The sequence below is a fragment of the Ceratotherium simum genome, chromosome X (genome assembly GCF_057802395.1).
Source record: "Ceratotherium simum simum isolate JZ-2026a chromosome X, ASM5780239v1, whole genome shotgun sequence".
NCBI lineage: Eukaryota > Metazoa > Chordata > Mammalia > Perissodactyla > Rhinocerotidae > Ceratotherium > Ceratotherium simum.
In genome coordinates, this window is record NC_141940.1 from 9,252,009 (window position 1) to 9,269,534 (window position 17,526).

The following is a 17,526-nucleotide window of genomic DNA, read 5'->3' on the forward strand; positions in this document are numbered from 1 at the left end:
TCACAGAGTAGACCTGAAAGAAGAAATAGAAAAATCCACAATTATATTTGGCGACTTCAACACTCCTCTCCTAGTTATCTTTGCAATAATTAGAAAAAATATCAGTAAGGTATAGAAGACTTGAACAACACTCAACCTAATTGACATTTATAGAATACTCCACCCAACAACATCAGAATATATATCTATTTAAGTGTACATAGGACATTTACCAATATAGACAATATTCTGGGCCATAAGGAAAACTCAATGAATTTAAAAGAATTAAAATTGTGCAAAATATTATTTCTGACGACAAAGGAATGAAATTAAAATTCCAAAATGAACAAAAATCAGGAAAATAGCCAAATACATGGAAACCAAATGACACACTTCAAAATAACCCATGGGTCGAGGCGGAGTCAAGATGGCGGCGTAGGCAGACTCTGAACTCACCTCCTCCCGCGGACACAGCCAATTTACAACTACTCGTGGAAAAATTACCCCTGAGACAGAACTGAAAACTGGATGAGAGGAACTCCTGCAACAACGGACAATCCTAACTGGGGTGGAAGAGGCAGAGACTCCCTTCCGGAGAGGAAAAACGCCGCCTTCACAAGCCGCCAGCGTCACGGCCGGCCGCCGGGAGCAGCTCCCAGGTACGCAGCCTCCCTGGAGGCGCGGGGCCCTGAGCCGGGGAGCGCCCCCGCTGTGGGCATTTTGTGGACCCAGCACAATCGACACCAGTGGCATAATATCTGACCTAGCTTGCTACTAAAGCATTGGGGAGCACCCCCAGAAAACCCGGTTCACAAAGAAACTAAAACTGGCTCTTAAAGGGCCCGCACACAAACTCACCCGTTCCAGAAAGCATCCTAAAATCACCAGAAAGAAAGGTGCACACTGCTTTGGTGACAAGAGACTCACCTAACAGGCCCTGAGTGCATCTCGGTGAGGGGTGAGACCTCTCCAGGGACTGGGACATTGGCGGCGGCCATTGTTGTGGCCTGGTGTGAGCGTGCTGACACAGACGCCATAGGAGTTTTCCCTGAGACCTGCTAGCCCAGGGTCTGCTCCACCCGCTAGAGCACCGATTTAATCCAGCTCAGCCATGGCAGGCAGCCCACCCTAGAGACTGGCCCCACCTAACAACAAGCCCTCAGGCAACGTGTGGGCCTGCATAGATTGGTGACTGGATTTTCTGCAGCCTGGCAACTGAGCTGACTTCAGCGGGGCAGGGTGTGCACAAGGAGCGGGTGGAGAGTGTGGGGTGGTGGCGGAGTGTGTGGGGCTCCCGCCGTGGAGAGACTGGGTCCGCTTGGGGAGGTCGGGGCACTCACACGGGGCAGGACTGTGTTGACTGTGTGTGTGGACCTCTGGGCGGCAGGGCTTGTCAGCTGCAGAAGACTTGTTCTTCTCAAAGACCCACATAGGAGGTTTGCCCCACCTTCCAAAGCCTGAAACAATTGGGTGCTCCTGTGCCTGAGGCCAGCCCCACCCAGCTGCAATCCTCAGAGAGCTGACAAGAGACCTAATAGGCTAGAGGTTTACAGCAATTCTAAGGCCCTGAGCCTAACAACCTGCCACACTGGGGGCCTACTCACTTAAAAGAAATACTGCAACACAAATGTGGTATTAGAACTTACAGCCAACTGTGCTGGGGCTCCCCACACCTGATAAAGAGACTGAAGGGCCCACAACAACTACAAGCAGCTGAGCATTACAACAGCTGGCCAGGAGCATAACTCAGCCTCCTGGGCGCCTATAGGGAGAGCTAACAGGCCACAATAGAAGGACACACGTAGCCCACATAGGGCCACCCCTGGAACATTGAGAACTGAGGGAAGCACACTGGAAGCCTCCTAAGCCATCACTTACATAAGGTCACCTATCCAAGAGCAGGAGACGTGGCTGACCTACCTAATACGTGAGACACAAGCACAGGGAAAGAGGCAAAATGAGGAGGCAAAAGAATACATTCCAAGTAAGGGAACAGGACAAAACCCCAGAAAAGGAACTAAGTGAAACAGAAATGAGCAACCTACCTGACAGAGAGTTCAAACTAAGAGTGTTAAGGATGCTCACTGATCTGGGGAGAAGAATAGATGAACTCAGTGAGAATGTCAACAAAGAAATGGAAGATATAAAAAGAACCAATCAGAAATGAAGAATACAATACTGGAAATGAAAAACTCATTAGAGGGACTCAAAAGCAGAGTAGAGGATACAGAAGAACGGATCAGTGAGCTGGAAGAAAGACTAGAAGAAATTACCCAAGGTGAACAGGTAAAAGAGAAAAGAATTAAAAAGAGTGAGGACAGTCTAAGGGACCTCTGGGACAACATCAAGCGCACTAACATCCATGTTATAGGTGTCCCGGAAGGAGAAGAGCGAGACAAGGGGGCAGAGAATCTATTTCAAGAAATAATAGATGAAAACTTTCCTAACCTAAGGAAGGAAACAGACATCCAGGTACAGGAGGCACAGAGAGCCCCAAACAAGATAAACCCAAAGAGGCCCACACCAAGACACATCATAATCAAAATGTCCAGAATTAAAGATAAAGAGAGAATCCTAAAAGCTGCAAGAGAATGTCAAGTTACATACAAAGGAAACCCCATAAGGCTATCAGCTGACTTCTCAGCAGGAACGTTTCAGGCTAGGAAGAGAATGGCACGATATATTTAAAGTGCTAAAAGGAAAAAACTTACAGCCAAGAATACTCTACCCAGCAAGGTTATCGTTCAAAATGGAAGGAGAGATCAAAATTTTCCCAGATAAGCAAAAATTAAAGGAGTTTGTCACCAAGAAACCAGTGTTACAAGAAATGTTAAAGGGACTGATTTAAGGGGAAAAGAGAAGACCACAAATAGGAAAAATTATCTATTTCCACGATTAGAACGTAATGGATACAAATGCACAAAAAAGAGGTTAGATATGATATCAAAAACATAAAAGGAGGGAGGAGGGTAGTTAAAGAGTACAGCTTTCAGACAGAGGTCAAACTAAAGTGACCATCAATTCTGTATAGAAGAAGTAAGGAACAGAGAAGGACTACTTAAACACTGAGGAAAAAAAAATAAAAAAGTTAAAAATGGCAGTAAGTACATACTTATCAATAGCTACTTTAAACGTCAATGGACTAAATGCCCCAATTAAAAGGCATAGGGTGGTTGACTGGATAAACCAACAAGACCCATATATATGCTGCATACAAGAGACACACTTCAGACCTAAAGACACTCACAAACTGAAAGTGAAGGGATGGAAAAAGATACTCCACGCAAATGGCAATGAAAAGAAAGCTGGGGTAGCAGTACTCATATCAGACAAAATAGACTTTAAAACAAAAACTGTAAAAAGAGACAAAGAAGGGCATTACATAATGATCAAGGGAACAATCCAACAAGAGGATATAACACTTGTAAATATCTACGCACCCAATGTAGGTGCACCTAAATATATAAAGCAATTATTAACAGACATAAAAACAGAAATAGACAGTAACACAATAATAGTAGGGGACTTTAACACTCCACTTACACCAACAGATAGATCATCCAAACAGAAGATCAATAAGGAAACATTGGCCTTAAACGACACCTTAGAACAGATGGACCTAGTAGATATATACAGAGCATTCCATCCAAAAACCGAAGAATACACGTACTTTTCAAATGCACATGGAACATTCTCCAAGATTGATCACGTATTAGGCCACAAAACAAGTCTCCATAAATTTAAGAAGATTGAAATAATACCAAGCATCTTTTCTGACCACAACGGTATGAAACTAGAAATCAACTATAGGAAGAAAATCAGAAAAGCTACAAATACATGGAGATTAAACAAAATGCTACTGAACAACGACTGGGTTAACGAAGAAATCAAAGAAGAAATCAAAAAATACCTGGAGAAAATAACCCATGGGTCAAAGAAGAAATCAAAGGGAAAATTATAAAGCATTTTTAAATGAATGAAAATGAAAACACAACATATCAATATTTGTGAGATGCGGCCAAGGCAATGATTAAATACAAGTTTAGAGCATTAAAGTCCTACATAAAAAATGTCTAAAAACTTGATCAAAATTTCCACTTTAAGAAACTACAAAAATAAGAACAAATTAAACCCAGATAAGCAAAAGGAAGTACATGATAAAGATAGGAGCATAAATCAACAAAATTTCAAAATTTGTTACTCAAAATATTAACTTCATATAACAAAATAATTTGTATGGCACATATTAAATTGTACTTATTTGTATGCCAAATGACTGCAATGATTTCAATTAGACTCCTACTTCTCCAAAACCATGCCTCTGTCATCTGAGAAGAGGTGACTATAACTGTCTGAAGTCAACCTAGCTAAATGGTGTTCACAAAAGGTATGCAAATTCATTTAATCACCATGCTTCACTCAAAGTTCTCATGTACGGGTGCACTTAAAGTCCAGCTTCAGTATTCATAAGAGAAAGAACATATTCCATCACTAACAACTGACCTCTGCAGACGTCAACTTCTGAATTTATAATACAGTTATTTGCCAGAGTGTAGTTATTGGCTTGTCAAGACAATACTATAAATTTTTAAAAAGTAAATTAATTATTTAAACATATGTTTGGGAACAATGTATTAGAACATTGTTTGTCTTCTCAGATTTAGAAGAAAGCCTGAAGTATAATTAACAGAACACTATTTCCTAAAAAGGATTCTCCCCAGGAGTACTTTCTCATGGATTTGCATTGAAAGGATATTTATGGTTACACATGGTAAAAAAGTATATTAAAAAAACGTATTATTAAGCCAAATCCAAATATTATGGAAATTGCCAAACTTTCTAATGCATTGAATTCTGTAAATGCAACCATGAAATCAGAACAAATTGTTCTAGAATTTCAGGAGTATGTTTGATTTTCAGTGAGACAACTAACGCCCTTAAAACTCTAATAAATTCAAAAATGCTATTACCTCCCTTTTAATTAATGTTTTAATTTGCACAACTGTCAGTGAAGGAGAAAATAGAAATCATGCTAATGAAAGCAAATGATTATATTTCAATAATAAAAGAGGAAATATTAATATTTGTGACTTTAATCCATTGCAAACTATAATTAGTTGATTCTCCCCTAAACTATGCTGAATATTGCATACAAACTAAACCATGTACAGATTACCCCTACAGCAAATATACATGCTTCTGTTAACATAATGTTGTTTGATAAATTATCTCAACTATAATAGATAGTTTTTACAATTGCTTCCTATTATTTTTAAGAGTTTGCAAGCCAAAATATATAACATTTGCTCGCATAAAAATAAAGTTTGTATTAATTGCCAATAAAAAATAAAACATTAAATAGGTGAAAGCAAACTTGCAAAGCTTTGTCTTGAAAATACCAAGGGAAGATTATTGTTATTGAAATATACTCATTTGCTTTGGCTCCTCCTGATTGCTTATAGCAAAATTCAAGAAGAGAGAAATAATTTAAAGATGGAATTGTTAAGCAAAAAGGAAGCAAAATTTAAAGATTTGGAAAATTCTCAGCCTATCCATATTGCAAAAAACACTAAGGGTGTGGCCAAGTGACCATTTAATAGGGAAATTAGTATTTGCATGAATGGCATACTTTATCAGCTACCCCAGAGGAAAACTGCCATTTTGAACCAAAAGGGAAGAAGATGAGAAGGAATGAAGAAAGACTGTTGAACTTGGATTTTACAGGATGGGACCATAGAGCTATATGGCTGAGAACATGCACTATTTTTCGAAAAAGGAGAAGAATGATCCTGAAGGTGATTCAGAAATTATTAGGGCTGCCTCCTAAATTTCAAAAGGGAGGCCATTGCTTTGCTTTCAATAGGCCAGACAGCCTCCCAGAGCTATGGGAGGCACTGTCCAGAGCTGTGAGCTGGGGCCACAAGGCAGAGCCAGTGGGTTCAGAAGGCGAGACCTCCACCTCAGTGGGTCTGGAAGGCTGGATTGCTGTTCCATTGGGTCTGGAAGGCAAGACCACTGCCCCAGTGTGTCTGGAAGGTGGGATTGCTGCCCTGGTGGGCCTGAAGGACAGAGCATGGAGCCAAAGAGAATTCTTCTCAAGGCTTAAGATCTCATGGAGTTTGCCTTGCTAGAATGTGGACTCACTTGGGACCCATCACTCCTTTCTACTTTCCTATTTCTCCCTTTTGGAATGGAACTACCTTTTGCCAGTCCCACCATTGTATTTTGGAAGTGTATAACTTGTTTGGTTTCACATATTCACAGGTGGAGAAGAATTTTGTCTCATGATGAATCTTACCTTGAATCTTGCCCATATCTGATTTAGATGACATTTTAGATGAGACTTTGAACTTTAGACTTTAGAGTTGATATTGGAAAGAGTTAAGACTTTTGGGATTTGGGGGATGGAATTAATGTATTTTGCATGCCAGTGGACATGAATTTGGGGGGTCGGGGCAAAATGTTACAAACCGAGTGTTTGTATCTCCCCCAAATTCACACATTGAAACCCTACCCCCTGTTGTGATGAGATTAGGAGGTGAGGCTTTTGGGAGGTAATTAGTGTTAGATGAAGGTAGAGCCTTCATGAATGGGATTAGTGCCCTTAAAAAAGTTACAGGAGAGCTTGCTTCCCCTCTCTGCTCTCCACCATGTGAAGATGCAGTAAGTCAGCAGTCTGCAAACTGGAAGAGGGCCTTCACTAGAACCTGACCATACTGGTACCTGACCTTGGACTTCTAGCTTCCAGAACTATAAGAAATAAATTTCTGTTGTTTATAAGCCACCCAGTCTATGGTATTTTTGTTATAGCAGCCCGAATAGACTAAGACAGAAGCCATGATTTCTATAATTACAACAAGAAAAAAGTTGGACAAATTGAAATTCAACGACTTTTCTTGGACCCATCAGAGAGTTGAGGTGACAGACATTCAGAAATCTGGAAAGACAGGGAAATCCAGAGAGTCACAGCCAATGTCTGCTTACCTAGACTGGAAGCTACTGTGACCGTGCACTGGTAGGAACACTAAAATGGTAATTTTGATGAATTTCTGCAGGCTAAGTGTGAACAAGCATTAGAGTGAGAAATTCCTGGGGCCCACACTTTTGGCAGATGGAAAGGGGCACACTTGTGGGATTTACTGGCAGGAATCCTACCAGGTTATCATTGTGAAAATCCAAGAAAGGTACTCTCCTGGCTCTGGCTGGGAAAGGGGAAGAGTAATGACCATGAAATATACCCAGATTTTTCTCCATAACAACACCCTCTAGCATTCCTACCTCACTTCAGGGGTTGGGGAGGATATCCTTATACCACTGGAAGAACACTTGAGAAGATCAAAGCCAAGAAACACAGGATCATTGAAGACTGAGGTTTACTAATAATATTATAGAATGCTTCCACTCCCCAACACAGCCAGCACACCAACAAGGCTCCAGTATAATATCAGTGGATTACAGCTGAAAGAGCTGCACCATGCAGACTCTTTTGAAGAGTAGTACTAAGGGAAATACAAAGTCAAGAAGGGGGAAATAAAGAACCTACAGGAACTTGAAACCTCAAACACCTATAGCTACACCTAACTGCTCACCAGATTGTCATAAATCCTGGCACTAAAGGCCTGTTTAACTCAATTCTACTTAGCTGATACAGCATGTTGGCTTTCAACAAAAAATTACAAGGCCTACCAAAGGGTAAGAAAAACACAGTCTCAAGAGACAAAGCAAGAAACTGAACCAGGTGTTGGAATTATCAGACAAAGAATTTTAAATCACCATGAATAATACGTTAAAAGCTCTGATGGAAAAAGTCGAAAACTTGCAAGAAAAGATGGGTAGTGTAAGCAGAAAAATAAGAATTCTAAGAAAGAGTCAAAGGGAAATACTAGGAATCAAAAACACTGTAACAGAAATGAAGAATGCCTTTGATGGTCTCGTTATTATCCTCCACACAGCTAAGATAAGAATCAGTGAGCCTGAAGATAAGTCAACAAAAACTTTACAAACTGAAATACAAAAAGAAAAAAAAAGAGAGAGAACAGAACATCAAAAAACTATGGGACAATTCCAAAAGGTATAATATATGCATAATTGGAATGACAGAAAAATAGAATGGTGCAGAAGAAATATTTGAGTTAATAACGACTGCAAGTCTCCAAATTAATGGTATTACCACAGATCCAGGAAGCTCAAAGAACACCAAGCCAAAACAAAACAAAACACACTCAGTCATATCATATTGTAAGTGCAGAAAACCAAAGGCAAATGTAAAATCTTCAAACATTGGTTTAGGTAAAGATTTCTTGGGTATGACACCAAAATCATGATCCATAAAAGAACAAAATAGTACATTGGACTTCATCAAAATTTAAAACTTATTCCCCTCAAAAGACAGTGTCAAGAGAATAAAAAGCAATCCACAGACTGGGAGAAAATATTTGCAAATTATATTTCTGATAAACTTGTATCACAGTATATACAAAAAATTTTCAAAACTCAATAAAAAGAAAGTTTTAAAAACAATGAAAATTGGTAAAAGATTTTAACAAACATGTTACTAGAGATTTTTGGATGTAAATAAATCTCAATATCATTAATCACTAGGGAAATGGAAAATAAAAGCACAATGAGAAACCACTAAATACCTATTGAAATGGTTAATATTAGAAAGAGTAACCATACCAGGTGCTGGTAAGGATGAGGAAAAAATGAAACTCACACACTGCTGGTGGAAATGCAAAATGGTACATCTTTGAAAAACAGCTTTGCAGTTCTTTAAATATATAAATATACATCCACCATACAGTCCAGCCATTTCACTCATTTGTATTCACCCAAGTGAAATGCATGCGTATGCCCACATAAATACTTGCACAGGAATGTTCTTAGCAGTTTTAATTATAATAGCCCCAAACTGGAAACAGTTCAAATGTATAGCAGTTGAGTGAATAGTGCTATATCCATACAATAGAATACTATTAAAGAATAAACTATTGATATTCACTGCAATACGGATGAATCTCAAAATAATTACTCTGAGTACAGAAGCCAGCCAAAGCAGTGCATGTACTCTATGATCTCATCATTATATAAAATTCCAGAAAATTCAAACAAATACATAGTGACAGAAAACAGATTCATGGCTGCTTGGGAATGAGAATTGGAGGAGGTGCAGGAAGGAGAGATTACAAAAAGATATAAGAAAAATTTGGGGGGTGATGGATATATTCACTCTCTTGATTGTGGTGATGACTATATAGTTTTAAACATATGTCAAAACTTACCAAGTTGTACAGTTTTTCAAAAGTGCATATCATATGTCAATTATACCTCAATGAAGTTGCTGTTGCTTTCTTTTTTTAAGAATTTTTTTTTTTTTGTGAGGAAGATCAGCCCTGAGCTAACATCCATGCCAATCCTCCTCTTTTTGCTGAGGAAGACCGGCCCTGAGCTAACATCTGTTGCCAATCCTCCTCCTTTTTTACTTTTTTCCCTTTTTCTCCCCAAAGCCCCAGTAGATAGTTGTATGTCATAGTTGCACATCCTTCTAGTTGCTGTATATGTGATGCTGCCTCAGCATGGCCGGACAAGCAGTGTGTTGGTGCTCGCCCGGGATCCGAACCCGGGCCGCCAGTAGCGGAGAGTGCACACTTAACCGCTAAGCCATGGGGCTGGCCCCTGGTTTTTTTTTTTAAATAGTTATTTATTTATTTTTAAAATTTTGTTGCTTGAGGAAGATTGGGCCTGAGCTAACATATATGCCAATCTTCCTCTACTTTGTATATGGGACACTGCCACAGCATGACTGATGAGTGGAGTAGGTTCGTACCTGGAATCCAAACCCGCGAAACCAGGCCCTGAAGCGAAGCATGCACAACTTTAACCACTCGGCCACAGCACCGGCCCCCTGTTTTTTTTAATAGTGTAGGATTTAAAGTAAATGATCTTTTACTCAAGACTTTCTTATGTCGCTTAACTATCTGCATGAGTTTGAGCAAGTGAATATATTTAATCCAGTGAATACCTTTAATCCTCTGGTTCTTGGTTTATAAAATGAAGATGATAACCTTACTCACAAGGCTCATTAAATTTTTAACTGAAATAATATATGTAAATCACATAGCACAATGCTTGCTACATAACAAATGATCAATAAATGGCAACTAAATTTGGTGTCTACATTGTCTTTTTTAGTTCTATATACAGTCAAATTGTAAATATGGCAGGATTTAACTGGTCTCAATTCTTTGCTGCAAATTTTTCAATATTAAAGAAATACTGTATTGACCATCCATGCACATAATTTTGCACACATGCATAATTATATCTTTAAAAAATCATCTAGAAATGAAATATTTAAAGAGTATACATTTTTTGATTGACATATAATTCACACATCATAAAATTCATCCTTTTACAATATACAATTCAGTAGGTTTTTATATGTTCCCATAGTTGTGCTACCATCACCACTATTTAATTTCAGAACATTTTCATCACTACAAAAAGAAACCTCATGCCCACTAGCAGTCATTATTTATGATGGCCAAATATTAATATTTTTATCTTTTTAATTTTTTTGGGCAAAAAGTGGAATCAACCCAAATATCCATTAACAATTCATCATAAACCCCTATAGTGGAATTCTTCTCAGCACTTAAAAGGAATGAACTGTGATAAACACAACATGGATGAATCTCAAAATAATTAAGTTGAGTGAAAGAAGTCAGACAAAAATAGTGAATACTGTATGATTCCGTTTATATAAAATTATATAAAATAAAAACTATTATATGAGGACAGAAAGCAGATCAGTGGCGGCTTATAGATGGAGTTGCAGAGAGAGGTGGGAGAGAAGGATTACCAAGAAGCATGAGGAAACTTCTGAGGTTTTATTTTTCCCGAGCAAAACAAAATCAAATTTAGTGGTCTTAAAAGCAAAAGTAAAAACAAACAAAAAACACAAAAAAGCAAAAGAAAATTAAAAGAACAGAACAGCCCAAAACGTCAAGGCAGTTATGAAAGAACATTGAGGGTTAATCTTTGAAACTACAAATCAAAGTTTTCTGTTAATAGATAGCTGGCAAAAAGTTAAGTACTTTTCTGCTGGGTGTTCATACAAAAGCAAAATTTCAAAACAAAACCCAACTAAAATAGAAAAAAATCTAGTAATCACAAAAGGGATGCAAGAAATACAAGGCTCAAATATTTACATGTTGTTTAAAAAATTGAGCTAGCTTACATATTTAAGCTATATTAAATGCTCTTGAGAACTGGACCAATTATTGTGAACAAGTATTCAATGTGTATAGCACCATGCATGCAATGTGTGGACAGAAATTCAGGAAATCAGAGTGGCAATACATCTTTAGGCATTCCTGGAGCTTAGATCTGACTCTAGAATATACTGGAGTTTCCCTGAAACTCTTTGCTCCTTTCCCATTGGCACCTAGGCTTACAAAACACATTTGTGTCCTTCTCTGGAGGGCCCAGTTATGGTCACTCTCTGGATTTTGGTAGTGGTTTCACAGGTGAATACATAGGTCAAAACTAATCAAATTGTACACTTCATGAAGTTTATTATATGCCACTAATTAAGATATATGATCTCTTAATAAAGCTGTTTTTAAAAAATATTTTCTATGAGAAATACAAAAGAACTTTGGAAAAAAATTTTTGGAGGAGGAAATTATTTTCTCACTGGCATTATTTAGAAATGCTGGAGTATCTTGATGATAAAACAAAAGACTAGGGGCTGGCCCGGTGGCCTAGTGGTTAAGTTTGGCACACTCTGCTTTGGCAGCCCAGATTTGCAGGTTTGGAACCCAGGTGCGGACCTACACCACTTGTCAGCCATGCTGCAGGGGCATAGAGGAAGATTGGCACAGATGTTAGCTCAAGGCCAATCTTCCTTACTAAAAAAAAAAAAAGTCTGGCATTTATTCAGTTTTATTCTTGCTTTAAAATTCTCTACAGACAATGCTCCCTTTCATTGCCTGCATGGGAGGGGTGGACTACTCCAACTCCTTGCCCTTGGGAGGCCACTGCTCCACCCCAAGTTTCTTAGCAAGAAAGTGGTCTAATCCATGCTGGGTTTGTGGCATCTGTATTAGTTTCCCATGCAAAGGAAAGGATATGCATTAAATATATTAGAATGGTTGCCTAGGAGGAGAATGGGACTGGGGAGTAAAAATAAAGGCGAATAGATGATAAATAAACTGGAAAGTGTCCTGAACAATCAACTCAAGGAATATGATTAACTCAACCCTCTATGCTTGATGTCAAAAGCCCTTCACCACTATCCCCTCAAAATAAAGAATTTGGAAAGGTAGAGTATTTAATAAATGACATTATTTATAAATGTTTTAGTATGGAGGTGATGATAAAAGTAGGACCAGCCTTTACTTAGTTTTATTCTTGTATTAAAATTCTTTGCAGACTGTTCCTCTGCTCCAGGGACAAACCACTCCCACTGCCCTGTCCTTGGTAGGCTACTGATCATCTAAGTTTCTTAGCAAGAAAGTGGCCTAATCACTGTTGGGCTTATGGCCTCCAAACTTTAGTCAATGAGGATGCTGTGCTGTCTGCTGTTGGTAACTTTTAGTAGGATGAGTTTTTTGGTCCTTGCTTACAGCATAGGATGCGGAGCAAAAAACACCACTATGAGGTACGTGGCCTGGAGGCAATGGGACTTTTGTGAGTGGGAGTGCCACCCCACACACATCACACCCTTCTTTATCTGGGTTCTGGCAATCTAAACTCTGATGCCTTCCCAAACCTCCATCCCATTCCCCATCTGCACCTCCCCCCAGACACATACACTCACATTCATGCAAACACCAAATCCTTTTCCTCATGCCAGTGGAATAAAGAGTTCAGGAAATTTGTCTTCAGTTTTCAGTCTTGACCCAGTCCTTGTTCCCCAGTGTCTGGCTAACTAAGGATCTGCTGGTCTGGCCCCTGACCCTGCAGGACTCTATCTCCCACCCCTCTGACACACCTGCCTCTCCATCCCCGCCCTCCCTGCCATCAGAGAACTCACAGCGACACACACATCTTTTCATATCTTGTTGATTTTATTTTAATAATTGCAATCTGCGATTTGCCTGCCTTTGACAAATCCCTATTGGTGTAACATTTGTTCTCTACGTGGTTGGCCATTTCTCCACAGGCTCCTCTGGAGACGCAGCAGATAGTAGGTCTCCAGGACTCTCTACACACAGTGCATTACTTGGATCAGTGGAGTTCTCCGGGGTCTCTTGGTTCTGCTCCAGCTGTTTCCATCTGGTATTTTGATTCACTTTTCTCGCACATTCTTGAATTCACGATGGATGCTTCAGAAGATCTTTTGGCTGCACATGCTTGCAGGGGCACCTCCACTTGCTTGGCTGTCTGCTGCACCTGGAAGGGCAACAGGGTGAGCACAGAAGGGCATTAGTTTGGGGGAAGAGGATGGAGACTGGATGGGAAGGGGATGTCATAAGAAGGAGTTCAGGTTTTTGAGGAGGGGGTTTGTGCCAGGCAAGGACAGGATAGGGGACTTGCGTGGGGATTTGATGAGGAAGAAGAGGAATATGGGTAGGATCATCTAACCTTGGCATTGGCTCTGCACTTGTATTGACAGGCAATCATCCTCTCCTTCATTTCTTGAGTGCTTGTGGATAGTGGTTCTGCACTTGTGGATGGTTGCTCTCCACTTGTGGTCGGCTGTTCCCTACTTGTGGTTGGTTGTTCCATGTTTGTGGTTGATTGTTCCATGCTTGGGGTTGGTTGTTCCATGCTTGTGGTTGATTGTTCCATGTTTGGGGTTGGTTTTTCCATGCTTGTGGTTGGTTGTTCCCCACTTGTGGTTGTTCCATGTTAGTGGTTGGTTGTTTCCTGACTGTGGTTGGTTTTTCTGCACTTATGGTTGGTTGTCTCACACTTGTGGCTGGTTGTTCTGTGCTTGTGATTGGTTGTTACCCACTTGTGGCTGATTGTTCCGAACTAAAGGTTGGTTGTTTTGTGCTTGTGCTTGGTTGTTTTCTGCTTGTAGTTGGTTGATCCCCAGTTGCGTTTGGTTGTTCCATGTTTGTGTTTGATCATTCTCTGTTTTTTGTTGGTTGTTCCATGCTTGTGGTTGGTTGTTCTGCACTTGTGGTTGGTTGTTCCATGCTTGTGGTTGGTTATACTCCAATTGTAGTTGATTGTTCTGTGTGAGGAGCTAGTTGATCCCTGCTTGTGGTCAGCTGGTCCCCACCTGTGGTTGGTTGTTCCCCACTTGTGGTTGGTTGTTCCGTGCTTGTGGTTAGTTGTTCTGCGCTTGTGGTTGGTTGTTCCATGCTTGTGGTTGGTTGTTATGCACTTATGGTTGGTTGTTCCATGCTTATACTTGGTTTTCTGCTTGTAGTTGGTTGTTCTGCATCTGTGGTTGGTTTTTCCCCACTTGTGATTGGTTGCTCTGTGCTTGGGGCTGGTTATTCCATCCTGTAGTTGGTTGTTTCCTGCTTGCGGTGTGTTGTTCTGCACTTGTGGCTGGTTATTTTGCTCTTGTGGTTACTCATTCCCTGCTTGTAGTTGGTTGTTCCACACTTATGGTTGGTTGTTCCATGCTTATAGTTGGTGGTTCCTTGCTTGTAGTAGTTTTTCTGCACTTGTGGTTGGTTGTTCCATGCTTGTGGTTGGTTGTTCTGCACTTGTTTTGGTTGCTCTGTGCTTGGAATTGGTTGTTCTGTGCTTGTGACTGGTTGTTCCCCACTTGTGATTGGTTGTTCTCCACTTCAGGTTGCTTGTTTCATGCTTGTGGTTAGTTGTTGCCGGCTTGTGGTTTGTTGTTCTGTGCTAGAGGCTTGTTTTTCTGTGCTTGTGGTTGGTTGTTCTGAGCTTGTGTCTTGTTGTTCTGCTCTTGTCGTTGTTCATTCCCCACTTGTGGTTGGTTGTTCCACACTTTTGGTTTATTGTTCTGTACTTGTTGTTGTTTGTTCCGTGCTTGTGGTTGGTTGTTCCCCACTTGTAGCTGGTTGTTCTGTGCTAGGGGCTTGTTCAGGGAATGGTTGGTCATTCCCTGCTTGTGGTTGGTTGTTCTGCACTTGTGGCTGGTGGTTCCATTATTGTGGTTCATTGCTCTGCACTGTGGTTGGTTGTTCCCCACTTGTGGTTGGTGTTCTGTAATTTTGCTTAGTGGTTCTGTGCTTGGGGTTGATTGTTCCATGTTTGTGATTGGCTATTCTGTACTTGTGGCTGATTGGTCTATATCTGTCCTAAACTTCTGTGGTTTGCTGGTAATTTTCTCCATGCTGAAGCCTCCCACTGCTCTGCCCCATGGATCCTGACCTCCCTACATACGCCATCTCCTAGGCAATGAGGAGCCACACCCTTCAGCTTTGTTTTGTCGTCAAGTTACTGCTCCCTGGAATGGTTTTGACATTACAAAGCACTGATCCTGACTCTTTAGGGGGATGAGAGGGGCAGAGGGATGCACAAGGAAATTTCTGTGGTTGATGGATATATTCACTATCTTGATTGTGTTGATGTATACACAGGTATATATATATATGTGTGTGTGTGTGTGCCAATTTATACTTTAAATATGTACAGATTATTTTAATTCAATTATTGCTCAATAGAGGTATTTATACAGGAGTCTTGGAAGGGGGAATTTTTAGGAAAAAGAGGAGCATGAGTAGTGCCATCTGACATTACCACTGTCTCTGATCTTGGATTGACAGAGGCTCTTCCTTTTCTTCCTTTCTTTGGTGCTTGGAGTTAGTTGTTGTATATGATGTTGTATAAGTGTGTATAATTCTGAGTTATCAGACTTCCCCACATAAATTGAGGTATGCATAATGACTGAGACAAAAAAATCAACAGTTTTTCCTTTTGCAAAAAAGTAATTTGCTTGTGCTACCTTTAAGGCTAAATAAATAAAATCAGGTATGACCTTATTATCAAGTTACTTATGAAATTTATCTCAAAGATGATGTCCATTGGGAGAAAAAAATCGAATCCATAATATTTTAATCTATTGCTGTTGGTGTGCATAAGTCACACATTTATCTGTCAAATGTTTGCATATTGATTGTAGCTTGACCTTAACAATTTATCATTTAGTCTCATACCATCACCCTCCATGATAGATGTTACTGCTAAGGGTCTAGCAGCAATTTCATTATAGACCTCATGTTTCAGGGTTTCATAAATAAGCAGTCAAAATCTACTGCAGGCTATGAGATATTTTAGTTTGCATATCCATATTATCATTTTAGTTCCATATTGTGGCTTCCATCCATCATCTATAGAATCATTTTTCATTTTCAGAAGCAGTTCCTATAGGAAACCATTTTAACGACCATCAGGTGAGGAGCAAACTTGCAAAGAGAAGGAAAAGGTATTAAATCCCCTCCACCAATATAAATAAATAAATTGAATGAATTAATTAACAAATAATGCCAAGTCTACTGAATGATATAGACAGATGAGGTTTACAAATGCTTAGAGAATTAAGCAATAAGCATGTAAACTGACTGTTTATGAATGTGCAAGCACAGTAAGTATATGTTTAATGAGTAAATGACAAGTAGGTTAAATATTGTGGAAGATAATAATTTTAAGACTATATCCATATCCTCAATCAGTTTACAATCTAAAAGGAGAGAGAAGATCTAGAGAAAAATAATTCTGGGAAAAATAATTCTGAAATGGGATTTAACACCTTTCTTTTTTCTTTGCATGCTAAATGTCAAATAAGTACTACTACAAGAAATGAAGAGGAAGAAAATATATTTGTTAGTGCCTATACGAATATCCTACACAAATGGTTAGCCCAAAGAAGGGTAGGGTGGTCTCAGGCAATCTTCAAATTTCTCTCTGCCTTGATATATACAGGTCCTAGCCTCCCTGAAGTGTGGGATTCTTCTGGCCCTGCCTGGCTGTTTTAACATGGCTTTTACACTGAACTTTCACAACTCACTCACATCCATTACATTGCTGCTCATACTAACCCTTGCTCCTGTCCCGCTTGGATTAAAGTCTTTTTCCCTGAATTTACCACACGTTGAAATTTTAGCAAATCTCTTTACTTTCCTACATTCAGGGTTTTCATCTACAAGATGAATAATAATAATACTTACCCTATCTATTGATAGGGTTGTTAGGAGATTAGGTGAGATAATGTGCATAAAAATTTTTCTGTGTACTGTAAAATAAAATACACATACACACAAATGAAAGGTGATTATTAGAAGTAGTAATAATAGTGAACAATAACAGACTGTTGAACTTATGGTTAATATTACAATACTTCTACTGATAAGTATAGGGGGTTGAATAGTGTCCCCTCAAAAATTCATGTCCACCCAGAACCTCAGAATATGACCTGATTTGGAAATAGGGTCTTTGCAAATGTAATTATTTAAGAATCTTGAAATGAAATCCTCCTGGATTTAGGGTGGGCTCTATTAAAAAACAAAATTCAACTGAGTAAATTTGAAGATCTAATTAGCTTTATTAAACAATTCACGAACCAGGCAGCATCCCATCTAGCAAGTAGCAGTGTGCTTCAAGGAGCTGTAC

At 39.5% G+C, this 17,526-nt stretch overlaps 1 long non-coding RNA gene across 1 annotated transcript; it reads left to right on the top strand.

Annotated features, from left to right (window-relative positions):
• The first annotated feature begins 400 nt into the window (after positions 1-400).
• On the top strand, positions 401-16,336 carry LOC147911737 (uncharacterized). The gene is made up of 3 exons (XR_015550700.1): positions 401-638; positions 13,148-13,393; positions 16,273-16,336. It is a non-coding gene; the product is annotated as an uncharacterized LOC147911737 (long non-coding RNA).
• The last annotated feature ends 1,190 nt before the right edge of the window (positions 16,337-17,526 follow it).